At 44.6% G+C, this 18,213-nt stretch overlaps 1 long non-coding RNA gene across 1 annotated transcript; it reads right to left on the bottom strand.

Annotated features, from left to right (window-relative positions):
- Positions 1-869: 869 nt before the first annotated feature.
- On the bottom strand, positions 870-8,905 carry LOC310880279. The gene is made up of 2 exons (XR_014571582.1): positions 8,488-8,905; positions 870-4,903 (listed from the first exon to the last, which is right to left on the bottom strand). It is a non-coding gene; the product is annotated as an uncharacterized lncRNA (long non-coding RNA).
- Between the last annotated feature and the right edge of the window lie 9,308 nt (positions 8,906-18,213).

Here is an 18,213-nt window from a genome sequence, read left to right on the forward strand (position 1 = left end):
TTTTAGATCCCAAGATCATCCGAAGAACGTAAAATGTCCAGGCAACTTGATGCAGCAGTGCCCTGTGCTTTGGAAACGAGGCTGCTTCCCTGCCCCTGGGTACCACGAGCATCCCTTCATCTGGCAGTCGGTCACTGGAGACAGCACACCCAATGCTGCTGGCTGCCGAGCAAGCTATGGCTGGCCATAGCAATGGTTTGGTCTAAATAAAGAAGAGCAGAATCCCCAAGAAGCTCAAAGGTTGGGAAACGCATGGACTGGTGTAAAAGAGGAAGATGCTAGCAAGATTTCACTTTAATAGAACACTTCTGTATTTTACAATGAAGTAAAATTAAAACAGTGGGTTTTTTTTCCCTCAATTAAATGTGACTCTCTGTAACAATTTTAATGTGAGCGGAGTTGATATGAAGTAATTTTATCTAATATCAGTCTGATCTGACAGCTAACTATGAATAGATAAGGCCCACCATTGTCCTATGGTTGTTCATATGGCACTGCTTTCTGTGTCATTCGAGCTGAAAGTTCCTAGCACAGGGGCTATTTTTGTTCTGTATTTATACAGAGCCTCACACAAGAGAATTACTAGAAACTAATTACAACCTAGTGATGTAAATTAGCAGAGAACTACTTATTTGGTGGCTGTGCAGAACATGAAGTTATTAAAGCGGGTAGCCAGATCCTGGAAGACTGAAGCTTCCCAGGAATATATAACAATTTATTCTCAATTTATTCATACTTCAGTGTGCTAGTTTTTAAGATTCAGACTGCACAGTGTGAAGGAAATTGATACAATTTGTTTTAAACAATCTGATCAAAATGCAAAGAAAGGCATCTCCGTCAGAGAGATGCTGTCTTCACAGCTTGCTGGCCTTCATCTTCCCAAGAAATCATCCACAGGGTGTGTGACCAACCTGTGTGCCTTTCAGGTGTGCTGGATTTTGCTTTGGGAGCTCATTATTTGAGAAATGCACAGTAACTTGACATACCTACATTCAGGGAGGTGGTTAAAAGGGAGATCCCTCGAGGCAGGCACCTCATTGACCACACGTCCCTGGAGTGGGGCTGAGGTGGGTGGCACCCGCTGAGGCTCTAGAGCTTATTTCAGTCCATCTAGAGCTTATTTCAGTTCCCCTCATGCAAAAACAAGCGCCATCCAGCAGGCTAGCCTTTGCTCTCAGACCTCATCCCGACAGGCAGAGAGGAATCAATTCCAGGACAGAGCAGGAGCCGTTCCCTCTGGGAGCACAAGATCAAGTGTTGGTGATAACTCACGGAAATCCGGAGAAAATCTCAGCTAACCATATATCCATTGGGTTTCACACTGTGAAACAATTACGTGGCAGGGCAAAATGTGAAACAGAAATCAGAAATTCCAGAAAAGCCTTCGTAGGGTATTACACTAACACTTCTGAAAGCCCCAGTCTCTCAGCTGGTGAAGGCTCGCTAAAATGGTTACAGAAGTCAGATGTGTCTCAGAGGAACAATGAAAGAAGCACTGTTTGCATCCAAAGAGAAAACAAAGAGAAAAGGGGAAAGTTGCAATTAATGTAATTTGGAAACCAGAAATTGGATAAATTAGATATGGGAAGCAAAAAAAAAATACAAGAGAGACTACAGCTACAGAGAAAAGAGCAATAAGAAAAGGTCTTTAAAATATATTAGGAATGAAGAGAAGCCAAACAATGTCTCTGGACTATTACCAAATTGAAATTATAGAAATGGCAATAATTATGCAGAAAGGCAAATGTTTTTTAATGAACAAATATTCCTGTTCCGAACCTGTGGAGAAAAACAACCACAAATGATGCATTCCCATCAGATGATGATGATACAACAATTTGCATAACAGCAGAAGTTCAGGAGGGCAGTAAGCAATAGTTATAACAGCTTAAGCATCTTCAAATTAGCAGGCTAAATAATTTGCATACAAGGGTTTTTAAGGGAACTTGCTGGATGGCTAATGCTGTTTTTACAAGGATCATGGTGCACAGGCGAAATTACAGCAGGAGAAGAAAAGCTGCTATTTAAGGGAAAGTTGAATGATTTGGATATCAATAGGCCTGCTGAGCTTTGATCCTGGGGAGATAATGGATCCTAGGCAATGAGAAACAACTGCAGAAATTAAAAAATAGTAAGCGATAATATCATTAGTCCCATCAACAGGGGCTGATGAGGAATAGATCTTCTAAAACTAACTGGATTTTTTTTGTAATGAGATTACAATTTTGCTTAATAAAGGAAATAATGTTGATTTAAGCTTCTGTAAAATATTTGACTTGGTATCCCACAATGTAATGTTCAAGCAGCAGGATCAGTGCAAAATCAACATAGCGCACAAAGTGAATTAAATGCGAGCTAAAAGATTTGGCTGCCAAAGATTAGGTGGTGCAGGTACGCTTCAGGTAGAACCTCCACAGAAATAGCTCCTAGGACCTGCACCAGGTGATGTTTTGCTGGTCACCTGGAGAAAAAAAAATAATGAAATCCCATCTGATCTGGCCTGCTGCTGACCTGCACATGGGCCTGATGCAGAGCGAGCATCCTGCTGAGCTGAACACCATGAAACAGCTCACATTTTCTTTTAGTTATAGGCAAGGTCACGCGCTGAAAGAGATTGTGGCATTTGCGCTTGCAAGAGCGGAGACGTGGAGGAGCTGTGACCTGGGATCAGCCTCAGAGAGATTTGGGTCCGATGTTGGGTAATTAGGTATAAAATGGCCAAAGGGTGAATGCAGGGGGGTCCTGATGCAATTATTTCTGAAAGACTCTGCAGTGGGGGAGGCCACTGGCCACAGCAGCGCACTTGTAAGTGCTGAGGTGGATCCCCTCATAGCGGGAAAGGGGAAGTCAGGCTTTGCAGTGAGAAAACGGTATCTTTTAATAGAGTGATGGCACAGCTGGAAACTGCAGTCGCTGCTGTCAGGACTCTACCCATTGAACCAAGATCTCTATTTCTCAAAAGATCAAGTTCAATGATTTTCAACCTTTCGTGATTCACCCGAGTACATTTTCTTGTTGGGGTGCAGATTAAGGCAGAGTGCACAGAAACCTACCGATCAGAGGCTGGCTTTTTCCTTGCCACTGCCTGGGGACTCACAAGAAGAGCCCTGAGGACAGACAGACCCTCTTAGCTTGATGTGAGGCTCTAAGGGCTGTGCACACCCTCTCTTTTCTGCAGTCACGAGCGTTCAGAGGCCCAAGCAGCTGCTGAGTTGGTGGTTCCTGAAACCCCACCCTGCTCAGCAGATGCTGCAGGTTGCCAGACCACATGGAGCTGCTTTGGCTTCGCGTTAGGTTTTGCTGTAATCCTTAGTCATGTGGATTTGTGGAGGTCTGAGAATGGTATTAGCAGCTCCTTCAGTGCAACAAAACTGGTGTCTCATCCCTTGGAGAGGGCTCAGTTTAGCTCCTTGGTGTGGGCAGATTCTTCCGTCTTCCCCCTTTCCCTCTGTTTGTCATAGAGTGGCTTCAGCTCTTGCGTGATGGATTTTTGACTCTTTCTTTTTAGTAGCTGATGATGGCTGAAGTGCTTTAGGGTGTATTTGCCTCCAAGCAGCTCATTTTGGTTCACTAACCACGGTCGTTGGTGCAGACGAGAACAGCCTGCTCTCCACACCCACTGGGCACTTCACTCCTTTGGAAGCATGAAATATTTGTACCTCCTGGATCCATATATAAATATATTTAAGTCTTTTTCTCTTAAGCTATCAAGAGCTGTGAAGAACTGGTAAAAATCGAATGTTCTGAGCTCAGATCTCATGAAGGTCTGGGTGTCGCCGACCTATCCTGAAGCCAGAGGATCATCCGCCATATGACTGAGGTGATGCTGCCTGTTTTCTGAATTGAACGCATTAGCTATAGGGTGAAAGTATTCTCCAGCTTTTTTCTCCCATCCTTTTGCCACTCATCCAACAAAGCCACACTAACACACTGAGGTGGTCTCTGTGTTCACGTTGGGCAGCAGCTTCGAGGTGCCTGTTTTCACCCTTATTTGCTGGGGTGGCCAGAGCAAGCATTTGTGCTCTGGCACATTGAACCACCCCATGAAGTCTGCTGGACCTCCAGATTTCAAACCAGCAAGGGAAGCAGCAGTCCTGGTCTTTCCCTTTGAGAGAAGCAGTGCTGGAGCTGTCTTGACCAAGCTGGCTGGGCGCTCTGCACACTTGGCTTCTTCATTCAGGAGCCCAAATGTCCAAATACAAGTATTTATTGCATTTCTCACACATACAGACAGCCTTAATACCAGCATCAAGCTTTTTGGGGTGAGGGCCTGTTAACTAAAATTAAAGAATAAATGAACTTGCACTCCTGCTGACAAATAAACCGCCTTGGAGCTCAGCACCGACCCAGAGCTCTGAAATACACCAGGATGCTCCTCTCCTCTGGCGAGGGGACGAGCCGACCGCTCCTGTGTCAGATCGACACAGCTGCCTCTGCCAGCAGGAGGGTGGAGGAGTAGAAAGGCAATTAGAGCCATTATTAATTACTTGTGGACTGACTGATTACACAGCATTAATAAGGAGGGAGTAGTGGTGGGAAATGTGCTGCTGCCATCGCCCCACCACGCTCTCTGTGTAGCAGGGCTGGTGGGGAGCAGCTCCGGGGCATGGGGACAGCAGCCCTGGCACAGACCTGCACACATCTGGGGAATTAGGGCTGTAGCAAAGGAAAGCAAGGATGCCACCGAGCTCCCAAAGTGAAAAATCTCCTTGGAGAGATGAAAAACAGCTTCCTCAAATGTTTATTCCCAGCTGAAGGTAGCAGAGAGATCAGAGTGTAGAAGGGGAGAGCGCTCTTAAACAGCGGATCTCCCGATGACAGCGAGGGCTGCGCGAGTGTTTGATAGTTGTTGTGACTGAAGATTAAAGCTTCGCATTGCTGAACCACACGGGAGGCCACGATCCTGTGATGGAAACAGTTACTTCAGAAAGGAGGAAAACCTAAATATTTGATATTGTTGCTTGGAAGTAATGATCAGAGACTTTATTTATATTTTTAAAGATGCTGAATTATTTACTTTGCAATAAATACTGCTTAAAAAAATTGGCAGAACAAATGACTTCAAGATCCCCAAAAGCTTTCCTGTACAGCCATTATTTTATATCCTCTTTGTGATGAAAAAAACTACTTAAAGTTTCTATTTATGACAGCATTCAGGCAGTTTTATCTGAGCACGTGAAGCATTTCTTAGCATCGTCTGTCAGCGGCTGCCACCAAAATCAAAGACTTAACGGGGGGCGCAACCTGTTGTGCTGCTGCACTCCGCATTAGTCATCCCCAGCTCCCTCCAGCAGCTGGAGATCACAGTGTGACTTGTCCCCAGCGCTGTACTGCTCCTCCCACGCCTTGCCAAAGGGGGATTTCCTTTCAGTTAGGTATTAGCTGGAAGCAGCTTGTCTGCGGGCTCCTCCTCAACAGGAGTGTGCACAGCACAGGGTCTGCAAGAGCATCCCAGACCTCACAGGGCGGTGTCTGATGCATAATAATGTATAGAGTCCCCAGCCAGCCTGGTGCTGTCTGATCTTTAAGGTGTTCATCTCAAAACCCATTTCTGCTTCTAATCTTGCTCTTCTTTCTTGTGGGAAGCTTTCTGCTGCTGAGCTTTTGTGCCTGAACAAGAGGCCCCCTCCCACAGGGCCACGTCCCCAGGGCAGGCAGCGCTGTCACCTCAAGCTGGAAGCACACAGGATGCCACCTCAACCCTGGGGAGCTTCACTCCTCCAGTATATCGGTTAATGCAAATCCATTTTATTATCCCACACAACTACAAGCACCGCAGGAGACCATCTTCTACTCCTCTTCCTTCCCCACAGAGAAGGGCCAAAGCCAGCGCACCGCTGAGCTGGTCTGGAGGTGTCTCTGCTCTCCTCTACCCCAGGATAAGCATCCTGATCATGGAGGTGGGGAATATGCTTTGTGGTAGAAACTCTGCACAGATACCTAGTACCTAGAGATGTGATGGGAACAGATCAAATCTCAGCCTCCGCAGGAGGCTCTGCCACTGGTGTACGAGGAGTGAGCAACATTAAAACATCGGTCTCACTACCCCTGTACTCACACTCCTTGGACACAACCTGAAGATAACCTCAGGCCCTTATCAACCCTTTCTGTTCATGTAGGGTTTATTAAAATATTTATCACAATCTCAGTGCCATTTTCAGGGATGAGGTTTACTGCCAACCCAAGCGGAAATCAGAAGTGTTTGCGCTCACAGGCAGTGCCCAGCAGCCCCAGAGGAACCTGGCTCTCAGACACTGCACTGACAGGGCAGCCAGCACAGGGAAGCAGCACTGACCTCCCTGAGAAGTTAGTTAATGGTCATCAGTAACAAAGAAACATTGCAGTTGTCCACTTGCATCTAAGATTTGTCATAAACAGGAGTACACGAAGACATTTTCCAGCTGCCTTTGTATATTAAGCTTTTTTGAAGTTGCTCCTTCTTTAGTTTAACAATTTGGGTTATTCTTAGAATGCATATTTCATTTTCTAGTTTGCTGAAAATGCCCCCGCTCTGTTTGTTGCATTGCAAGGGAAAATATGAAAGCGAAAAAAAAAAAGGGATTCTGAACCCACATTTTCGGAGCTATTCAAAGTAATTGTAACACTTCAAATTTTCAAGAGTGCTTTGGGTTTCTGAGCTTGTCCAGTTCAGAGCAATTTAAAATTAATGGAGTACTTAAAGTTTTTAAGAGCTCTTCAATTTGTGAGTGATCAGAGTTCAGGGATGCAGAGAATAAAGCAATTTAAAATAACTGGAAGTGCTTTTCAGAATGTTTATCGTAAGTCTGGCGTAAGTGGCACCATGTTCCCAGGCTGCCAGCAGTTCCATTGTGTCCTGCCTGCCACAGAGTTTTATGACAACCAGCTCATCAAGAAAAAGTCACCTGGCTGATCATGAGCTCAAGAAAAGCATCAGTTTTTAAACAGCCAATGGGTACCACTTGGGTATAAATCCTACATTGAAGGCTTCTTTCCACTTGGTGGAAAGGACAGCTATATAAAATTAGGGAAAGCCTCAAGGTCCAAACTGAAATCTGCACTACAACAGAAATACAGCAGGAAATGCATTTTCTCCTTTTAATAAGTGTCTCTGTGGTTAATCTATAGAGAAGCCTAAAGGGATGCAGAGACAGACTAAAAAACACTTTCTAAACACAGTAATTTAACCTAAAAAAAAGTGAAGCAAATTCTACAGCACTGAAACAAAAAATCCTTTGAGCTTTCCTGGAAAAGCATGTTTGCTCAGGCACCATTTCATGCTATGAAGAAGGTAGACAGACTATTGAGAGCACTTCCACAAATTATGTGTAATGTAGCTCCTCAATGGACTATCACAGCATTTCCTCATGTACCTATTGAAACTTGTGACTAAGAAATTACTTCTCAGTTGTTCCATTCATCTGCAATAAATCTCATGACTGTAAAGGGAAAGATGCCATCCTGAAATTACAGCTTTCCTGTCAATGTGCTTGAACAGGTTAGCCAGGAATTGTCATTTTTCATTTAAAAGCAGACAGAGTTCCTTTTTCAAAGCATTATTTGAAGTAGTAAATGATGTGGAGAAGAGAGCTGACAGCAGAAAGGAAAATAACATTTGCACATCTTGCACAGCACTCAGACACCGCGGGTGCCGGAGGAGGAGCTGAGCTGCAGGGAGGTTTTGCCAAGCTGCAGGAGGGGAGTTACCTGGGCTTGAACCCCAACTTGACATTGCTCTAAAGGTTCAGAGCTCTCGCTGTTTGCTTTCTTTAAGCAGGCACTTAACAAATCTTGTCAAGAAGAGACAATAAGCTCATTAGTCTCAGAAATAACTCAGACCACAAAAAGCACCCACGGAGCTCAGCACAGCTAGTCCTTCTGCCCATAGCTGTGGCTTCTGAGCACTGCAAGAAGAGAGGAGGAGGATTTCCCTACTAAGAAAGCACTGGAGTGCCAGAAGGGATCAGCTAGTAAAAGCAAAATATTGAGTAGATTTGCCTGATCTTCGAAATGGGGAAGGGAGAAGACAAAGAGAGATAAAAATCTCAGTGAGAAATTTTACAGAGTTCCTCATCATTGAGCCATACATGGACTAGCTCTTAAGACAAAGAAAAAGCATAGCAAATAATGCAGAAAGGACCTCTAAGACTAAGACATATTATTACAGCTTTTCCACTCCTCCAGCAGTTCTATCATTACACTCGGCCTTTGAGATGGAGCCTGATTTATATGAAAGCAACTGCCTCAGTTATTCTGAGCCACCTGATTCAGCAAGATAAGCATAAGTGAAAGCTTACTTCCTCAGGAGGTATCCAAGAGCCCGCCAAAGGCATACAGACAAATGGTTAAAAAACAATGATTTCCCTCTTGAGCAGCTCATACAACCCAACCACAAGTGAATTCCTGTATAGAAAAAGCAACAAGGTTGGAGCAGACCCTCCCACCACCTTGCACCAGGAGCCCTGCCATCAGGTTCTGCGTAGACCCAGAGCTTTGTGGAACACATACCTGAGAGGTGCTGGCCTTCAGGAGCAAGCCAAAACCACATCTCAAGAGCTGAAAGGATGAATAGCTTGGTATTCAGCTTGGCAAAGGAGGCTTTGCCTGTGCAAGCCATAACTTGACTGCTGCAGCCCAACATGAGGAGATGAAGAACACCAAGCAGAGTCACAAGGGACCATTACATCTATGACTGATGTTTCCTTGCCGTACCTTATCCACTCTCCAAATACACAGCATGGTCAGCCACATAAGAAGACCATTCATTAGGGCACCCACCTCTGGGAAAAAGATTAGAAGATGAGATCATCTGACCTTTTAAGGATTCCTGCATCCCAGTTCCACCCCTTCCTAATTTGCACCTGATTATCAAGCTGTTCAGAGTTAATCACTCATCGCAAAACTCTGTGCGGTATCAGGTAGCTACTGTGTCTTCCGTTAATTAGCATTCTTCATAGATGGATGATACGTGTATGCTTGTAGGAAACTGCTGTCTGCTGGAAGAAAGGTTATAATCAGGCCTGTTTATTTCCCCTGAGCTTAGGAAATAGTTTAAATTCAGTGGTGCTCCTTCTGGAGAGCCACAGGTAGCTGCAATCTAACTTACCTAGCCCACGGCCTGAGTTATGAAAACATTGGAACCTAGATACTGGGCCTAACAATGTGAGATACAACGGGTGTAAATTTTGATGTATGATACATAAATCTACATATCCACTTTTAAGATATTTGTAGTTATGTTTTAGAGAAAAAAAAAAAAAACATGTCTGAAATGCAAATAGACAATATGTGGGATTTTGCAAATTGCTTCTGTATCTAGAAGTTTTGAGTAAGAAAGGATAATGCAAATGACTGCTTTGTACATGGGCTGTTGTTACAATTAACAAGTACCTTCAGCTTTAAATAACTCAATGGAAAGCCTCTATAGGATAAACAATGCAATTATGAGTGGAAAAAGCAATCATATCTGCAGAATGATTTACGAGGATATTAACTCAATAGGCAAATCATAATTAAGAAGCTTAATGTGTTGACTTTTTAATGTCTAATTATACCTCTATTTATATCACTTATAGGTAAGAGTGGAAGAGGAGGCAGAACGCTTTTTAAAGAGTTTTCCTTGTTAAAACACACGCACACAAAACAAACAATAACAAAAAACAACAAAAAAACACAACAAAAGTATTTCTCAGAGGAATGGGAGATGAAAGCTTGAATTATGAAAGGGAAAAAGGAAATGAGTTGGTGGTGAAGCAAGAGCCTCATAAATCAAAATTTAAACATATTATGTAATAAAATGTATTTATCATTCCATTTTTTGAATGTAACATTAACTTCCCTATTGAAAAAAAGGATGTAGCTCTCTGCCTTTCCAAACACAAACATCAAGCGATTTTGTTTTAAATTTAAAGTAGCTCTTGTGTGGTAGACCTGGGCTTTCTGCTCCTCAGGATGGTGCACGAAGGCAGTGTTTATCAGTCAGAAATGCTCCTGCCTTTTTCTATCACAAACTCTGATGGAGATGAAAACTGTTGCGGAGATGATATTTTTTATTTTTAGTTTAGTTTAGTTTAGTTTCCATCTCCAGCGAAAGCATCCCTTGGGGTTTTCCCAGCCTTGCCAGGACGGGAGCGAGGAGGGCGGTGGTGTTTCCCAGGGGCAGTAGAGGGGGTGCTCTTCTCCGTCCCTTCCTCCTTCCCACGTGCTCCCCCCGAGGGGGTGACCTGTGCCCAGCCCTTGTCCTCCCAGGGGGCAAACGCGCTCCACATCTTGCTACTGGTGATGAGCAGAAGACCTGAGGCCTGGACGTATCAGGTCTCAGTGACAGACCTATCTACTGGGTGATAGCTCAAGCTTAGTTTTTGGTGAACACAGAGCTTGGGTCCCACGCTACAGACTTTCTAATGGCCACCAGCAAAGACAGAAGTATGCATCGCATGCCTTCAATGGGCTTTGCCAGGTTTCATCTCTGCTCTTCACCTTTCTGCATGGTTTTAAAGCCCTCTGGGCAACCCTTCAGTTAGCTCACAGGCTGCGCGGAGATCAGGTGCTCCCTGGGACCTGCCCGAAGAGAAGGCAGCTGGCACGAGCCCGCGGCATGCTGCCTGCAGGTATAAAACCTCTGCGTGCAGCTGGATCAGAGCCGAGTTCTTGTTCGTCCCCTCCCTGAGCCCCCGTACTGCAGCATCCAGCACGGCAGCACCAGGGGTGGCACGTCCCTGCTGCCACGCGGCGCTCAGCGCAGCCGGGCTGGCCTCCTGCTCCCCGACTAACACCCGAATCCAGCACATCCCCGCTGGGTCCTCAACGCCAGGACCACAGCGTGCTGGTTTTAAGCACGTGCTGTCGTGTCCTGTGTGCATGTGGGTCCGGCTAGCTATCCGTTTCATAGAAAAAATGCAAAATTATGAAGAGTAATTTACGTAAACCTGCTAAACAATGTTTGTTTGTTTGTTTGTTTGTTTCACCGTGTGCAATTTCCTAATTGCAGCGGATTTTTACATCAGTTTTTTTCTGTGGCCCACAGATTCATAAAGCTGCTTGTCATTATAAACCAGTACAAAGCACAGAATACGAAACTTTATGTTCAGAGAAAAAAATAAATGTTGCAAATTGTAAGAAGAGGTGTTGCTTTTTTTTTTGTTTGTTTTTTTCTTCCAAAAAGCAGGGTTTTATATCTATTTTATGATGTACAACATAGAACAGGAAAAAGGGAGGGCAGGAGGGAGAGAAGAGTGAAAATATGAAAAAGGAAATTAAAAACAAATAGACAAAATATGACTTGCAGGAGAAAATATGAGTTACTTCCTAGCCTGCTTGCTTTCCCCATCAGGGGCTGGTGTCCCATCTCCAGTCTTAGTTTTGGGCTAACCTGCTAGACTTCCCTTGGCAAGAGGAGAGGGAGGCACAGACGCACTCACCACATCCCAGCTCTCTGGTGATTTTCCTTCAGGGTTTAAATCAGTAACCTGCTCTGGTTCACAAACCCTGCTGGATTTAGCTGTGGCTGCCAGCTTGAAGCTCTCTGCCCTGTCACGTCCCTCCAGGTCCGGCCCCCCCCCCCTTCACCACCACGGGCAGAAGAGTTAGGCTGGCGTCAGGATACACAGCCCTGTCTGCTGAAATATATCACCACCGGTTTCAATATGCATAATTTCTCTGGATGTTATTAATTCTCCGCTTTCCCAAGGACAGGACCGCTCTGGAGTCTGCGCTATAAATCGGAGGTCTTCTTCATAAATTCTTTTTGTCATCCGTGGGAAGCACTGATTGAAGTTCACTTTTGCAGACCTGATGTGATGTCTCTCGTAGCTCAAGTTCTCCATGTACTCAGCATCGGTAGAAATGACAGCAATACAAATGCTTCCCAGAAAACCATAAAACAGAGAACCCTCGACAAATCCAGCCGAAGCCTTTGCCTGCAGGAGGCTTGCCGGCTTCCCCCTTTCCCCTGCTTGTGGAGGAGGTGATTCATAGCGACACAAATAATGCTAAGTGCAAAATGGAGGAATGTGAATAGTTTTATCATCACTCCCACCACGATATTTTTCAGAGAGTGAGTAAGTCTTCATCTATTAAACTATGTGTGTTTTATTAGTTCTGGTAAGAATGTATTAGACTGACAAGGATCTCAGAGGTATTTGTCTTTTTTTAATACCCAGGCTGCTATTGTAATGAGAGCTCCAGAGCCAGGCGGTCCAGAAACCATTGTGCTTCATCTGGTTAGGAAATTAAGTGATCGACGCGGGGTGCATTCAAATGAGGAGTGCCGCAGTAGGCCCGGAGACCTGAGGGGAAGATTAGCTATAGCTTACTCTCATCGTAGAGCTTTATCCGTCCAGTCAAACATGGAAAAGAGTCGCATGAAAGAAGGCTTCCCTTAAAATTGTTGCTGGACTGTGATAGTGGTAAGAGCAAAGAGGGCACGTTACCAGCAACATCCCCTTGGATCCTGAGGTTTATTTACTGGGAACAGCTCATCGTGCAAATGTCACGCTCCGAAGCTGGCACCACGATGCTACGGGGGGTGGCAGCAGCTCCACGGATGTGGGGTGGCACAGGGGAGAATCTCCTGGAGAAGAAAAGGCCAAGCAGACTGGAGGGGTGAGAAAATTGAGGGTGTTCCAGGCAAGGCAGGTTTTCTCTCTGAAGAAAGGGATGGTATAATACTAAAGTTGGTTGTTTCCAGTAAAGTCACCTAAGCCAGTGACTTGAGTTAGTCAAAATGAAGGTCTGAGATGGATTTTGTTTTAAAAGTTTTCTCTTAATTGATGACTCCTGAAAGGTATCTGCAAGCCAGTCACAAAAGGCGTTTTCACGCCTGGCGATGTGGCCAAAGCACTCAGCAGCTTGTTTTCCTCACTGCCCAGAGGTATCCTTCATGCATATGAATTCCCTGTGTTTGAAGAAAGCCGGTTAGAATAAATAGACTTAATTATCAAGCAGAATGAACCAGAACAAAGATGATTAATTAAGTGAACCCAGAAACCTTGATGAAGGGAAAAAACCTATAAAATATGTGGAGGTGGCCAGGTTTGTCAGTAGTGGTGCCCGGGCTTGGAAGTCCCTAACGATGGTGCTCTTACAAAGAGAGAAGGGCAACAACATTTTTGCTCAGCCAAGCCTGCAAGGAACAAAAATTACTGAATGGAAAGCCAGCCTGTGCTGCTCCTACATGGCCATCCATTTCCAAGGAAAACTTTCAACAACCTCTGCCAATAGGCTGCGATGAGCCACCCGTTAATGAGGATCTCCACTTAACGAAGACCTCCAGTTAAAGGCGATCCTAATGTCAAATGAAAGCTGGCTCCCTGGGCATGTAACTCATCCATACCTGGAAGCTAAATCCTGTTGTTGAACGGACAGCCGGGCTGTGGGTGTGTAATCGATGGCTATTAGTGCCCATTGATAGGATGCAATATCAGGAACTATTAATTTTGATTTTAGAAAAAGTTTGGGAGCTGTTAAACTCTGTCAGATTGAAAAATTGGTTGATTAACCATTTATAAAGTAGCAGCTGGTTCTTTATACTCTATAGTCCCCCTGCACTCATCTCTCACGAGGAAAATATTTCTGAGTAGCACCTTTCAAATCCTGCCATGCTGAGAAGCATCGTGTCTGTTGCTCCAACCTACAGCCAAGAGCTGCTTACGTTGCTGCCACAAACACTATTTCTCCCCATTGACTGAAGATGCATCACGGAATTCAGCTTATTTTCCAAAAGCAATCCCACTAATTATTCATGTAGAGTGAAAACCAGAGACCTCTTAAATTTTTTACTGCCTCTCTGTAGCTGGCAAATTGGTTACTGGTTCAGCTCCATTGAAAGCACCAGCCAAGGACAGCCAAATTACTTTTACAGCATGAAAAGCAGAAAACAAAAAGTCCCTGTTAATTTAATTGGGTCCTTTCAAGTGCTTCAGAGATTTTGTTAGCAGAGGTGCTAACATTATCATCTTGTGCTACTTAAAACCCAACACATTTCTCACTATGTTTTCAAACATAACACTCGATTTTATTTTTAAATATTGATGTGGCCTGTGAAAATTTCTTAGAAATCTTTTATGGAAAGGGCAATTCTGTGCAATTTTGGGTTTAACTTTAAGGGACCTTTCAAGCACTGTGTCTGTTTTCCTCTTCTTGGGAGAATGATAGGCAAACACTTTTCTTAATTAGCAAATGCTTATATAACTTGCCTAAATATAAAATTAGACTTTATTTTCAAGCTGCTGACCTACTAGATTTCTTTGTGTCATGTGGAGCTCTGGCACAATAGTAGCTGTGAAAATACTGCTAAAATTGGAGCTGCAAAAATCGGCTGCTTTATTTTTTGCTTTCCTATGTACACAACAGAAACGGAGGGTCTAGCGACGCCGACAGCACAGGGGAAAGCGAAGTGGGATGTATCGCGCAGGGAGCAGGAGGGTTTGGGCCCTCTCTGAACAGACTGAAATCTGTCTCCATTACAGCAAGGAGCTGTTTTGCACCGCGCTGTCGGGGCGGGGGATAAAGTCTCTTTAATTTTCAGCAGGGCTGAGCATCTGCTACTTTTAACTCCAGTTCTCATTACTCCTGCAAGTTCTGAGGGGCTGCTAGCACACAGGGCACTATCTGGGAGATTTTATTCAGCCAAACCCCAGCCAGACCCAGCGTCTGCATCCTTGCATGTGGCGGGCTGACCCCTTGTTGTACGCCCTCTGGGAATATCCCAGTCCCAGCTTTCTAGCAGGTCCCTGTCCTACACGGGCTCTGAAGCCCTGAGCACTGAACTTTGGGGACATCAGGTCCAGAAGATCCCAAGCTGCAGCTCTCCAGAGCCTGAGCCACAGTCCTTGTAAATGACAGTTTAACTGGGACTTGCGGGAGGCTAAATTAACTGCAATTCAAGCTTTCCTTTGAATAATTCACTGCCCTGTGAAGTATGTGACTAGCCTATCCAATTTAATATCTCAGTCAAAGAAATCAAATGAAAGAACCCCATACATCCATTCCAACCTCATTTGGAACGTGCTGTTATTTTAATTTGTCTTCTAACCTTAAGCACTGAGTGAAAATAATACACCTTCACTGTTCCAGCAGCCTTAAGGAAGGAAAGAAGCTGGAACAAAATGTTTTCCACTCTGAAATTAAACGAAAGATCTGTTTATTCTTCCGTGTATTGATCACAGAAAAGATACAATTATGGTACAAGTGGCACACACACGTCTGACCATAACCTGTAGATAAACAACCTCACTAGTATGTGCCTAGTGGGTGACAGACCATGGCCATCCCAATGATGGGCCAAACATCCCCAAAGAGCCAGCAAAGAGCCCCAGACCAAACCCTGCCCATCTGATAAGGAAGAGGGGAAAAGGAGAACAAATGTCAGAGTCAAATTCTGTCAGCCTCCTCATAAGGAAATTTAATTTGCTGGTCTAATATGTTTTGCTTGACCTAGCTTTCAATAAGTTTGAGTGACACTGTCAAGATCATTTATTGCAGTGAAGACAGGAAAATCATTATAGTTGAAAGCTATCAAACACTCTATTTTTTTATTTTTTATTTTTATTTTTTGTAACTTCAGACCAGGGAGTGCTTTCTTCCTTTCTTCTTGCAAGCAGAACTTTCCCTGGCTTTGGTGGGTTGCAGTAAGGACTCAGCATTTACCAGAACATCTCCCTGTTGACTTTTCCTGTAGGACAACTATGAATAAAGATACTTCTAAATTTTTATAAGACACGGATATATGAGGTAATAAGGAACTGTCTTTATGGTGTTGCCTTGATAGTTTACAGCAGGATATATCAATATAATTTTAACTAACTCCAGATATCGAAGTAGCTACATGCAAGTGAAGAACCTTGTTGCCTAAGCCACAAATGAACATGGTGAATGCTTTCACCCATTTCCTAAACCCATTCTCCATTCCTCTTGCCCTCCTCTGCACCCAGTCCTCCCCCTTGGTTCGTTGTAGGCTCTGAACCTGCTCGAGGGTCACTGGCAGCCTGGGATGCTCAGAAATTAGGCTGAGAAGAGCTGATAGCAGCTCCTCCTGCTGATCTGCAGCCAGGCTTCTCCAGCAGCATCTAGAAACACCTTTTTGATTGTTTTTGAAAGGAACGTGCACCAGGAAAGTGGTATCATGGCAAGCATGCAGAGACTTCCCAGCAAATATAAACAGGTGTTTGAAACAAAATAATTTGCAATTAAATTTTCTGTTAAGAATAACTGCAAAGTAAGGCCCCTGTTCGGCTGGGTCTGTTGGGGCTGCCACGCGTCACGGCGTCAGCTCAGCATCACGGGCTCTGCAGCAGGCTGGGCTGAAGCAGCAGCGAGCGAAGAGCCAAGAATCAATTACGGAGCGCTAATTGATCAGCAGCCCGGATGCGACGAGTTACAGCTCAGTTGTCTGTGGGCAGGTGGGGACTGGTGTTGCTCTGAATAATGCAGCCACGGACGGGCAGCTCCGTGCTCTTTTCTGGCTGAATGCTGGCGAGCTCTTTGAAAGGAGCCTGATCCCAGGGGCAGTCCGAGGGCACCCTCTGCCCACCCCAGGGCTCAACATCTGTGCAAAACGGGGTACTTTGCCCTCCGGACAGGCAGCACTTAGAAAACCTGCTGCTCACAGTCATTTCGTGCTAGACCTTGCCAGGTCCTACCACAGATGCTAATGTACTGAAGTTCATGATACACAAAATAAACAGGACAATATACATAACCATTAGAATGATAATAAACACAGCAATAACAGTAAATATTAACCCAGAGCAGTGCCTAATAAGTGACAGCATTGCAAAGATATCGGGTAACCTAATGCACAACTAATGGCTTCTCATGGTAACACAATTACAAATAAATTACAACCGATTAGAGCCCTATCTGTGCTTTCCTATCTTGATAGAGCTGGGAGCTTTGGGAGCTGCTCTCGGGGCAGCGTGGGGCCACCACGGTCCCTGCCTGAGCCACCCCAGGCCCTGCACACCCCGGGGGGATCACCAAATTCATGTACCTATATCCTGCTTGCTCAGCTTCTGCTCCCCGTAGCCAAGTTCCCAAATTTTGCCACACCAGATGCTTGCAGAAATTCATGGCTGTAGGTTCTGACCCATTTTTTGGCGTGTATTTGTTTAGCACAAAATCTATTAAAATGAATAACCGTGTTATAAACCAGTCACTGCAAATGAGAGAGAAGTGTCCCCAGACTCATGGAGCTGCACGTGGACAAGGGCACGGGGAGATGCTTCCATTGCAGCAGGTTGGGGAATTTTGTCGCAACTCTCCGGAGAGAAGGCTGGGATTAGGCAGATTAAAACGGGCAGGCTGGCAGAACAACGGCCTCAGCTCCGCTTCCCACCTAGAACAAAACACCACTTGAAGCAATCGGATGTTAACGAAGGAGCAGCAACAACAGCCTGATTCATATGCTTCCAGTTTGTAAATGTTTACAATGTAATTAAATAGCTGAAATATGCTGCTTAGCCCAGACATAAGCAATGCCTCAAAAAGTTAAAGCAAACACAAATTATGCATTACAATACTTAAATTTCCCATTTTCATCAGCAATTTTCGTTTTCTAATTTCAGCGTGTGGAGAGTACTTAGGAGTCTTGCTGCAAAAATGCTTCACTGGTTGCTCAAGATTGCCTTCTTGATCCAATATTGAAAGGGAAACAAAATCCCTCCCCCGTTAGGGCTACTCAGGCAGGAATGAATTGGGGTGTACTTTGAGAGATTTTTCTTTAAGGGCCCAGCCACAAATAAATGAACAGTTTTAAACCTACATAATGAACTCTGTGTCGTTTAAGAGCTTTACGTTATTTAAGGTATTTCAGCTGGCTTAGGTCTGCACTTTCTTTCAAAGCATTTTCTTTTGGATACAATGATATCTGAAGATGGATGTAAAGGTTAAAATGCAAAATATTAATCTGCGGAGCAAGAGGAAATTGCGCGGACTGAAGGTGCCAAAACTAAAATAATTCCTCCTTGGAATTATCTGTCACTCTGCTTTTTCCGTGGAAGTAATTTCAAGCACATTGCAGCGGTGTCAAGCCAACGCATTAGCATGGCAGCACGAATAAAGTAGGTACTGAACTTCCCATGTGGCTGCAGATCCATCACGGACCTGGTGTACAGCAGAGCAGGCATGGGGCCAGAGGAGCCTTTCTCTTTTCCATAAGTGATGGAGACGTGCAGAACTTTGCCATAGCCATTAGCTCTCCCAGAGCACTTCAGTCCCACCAGCTGCCTGGTGAAC

The sequence above is a fragment of the Anser anser genome, assembly GCF_964211835.1.
Source record: "Anser anser genome assembly, chromosome: 12".
In the NCBI taxonomy this organism is placed as follows: domain Eukaryota; kingdom Metazoa; phylum Chordata; class Aves; order Anseriformes; family Anatidae; genus Anser; species Anser anser.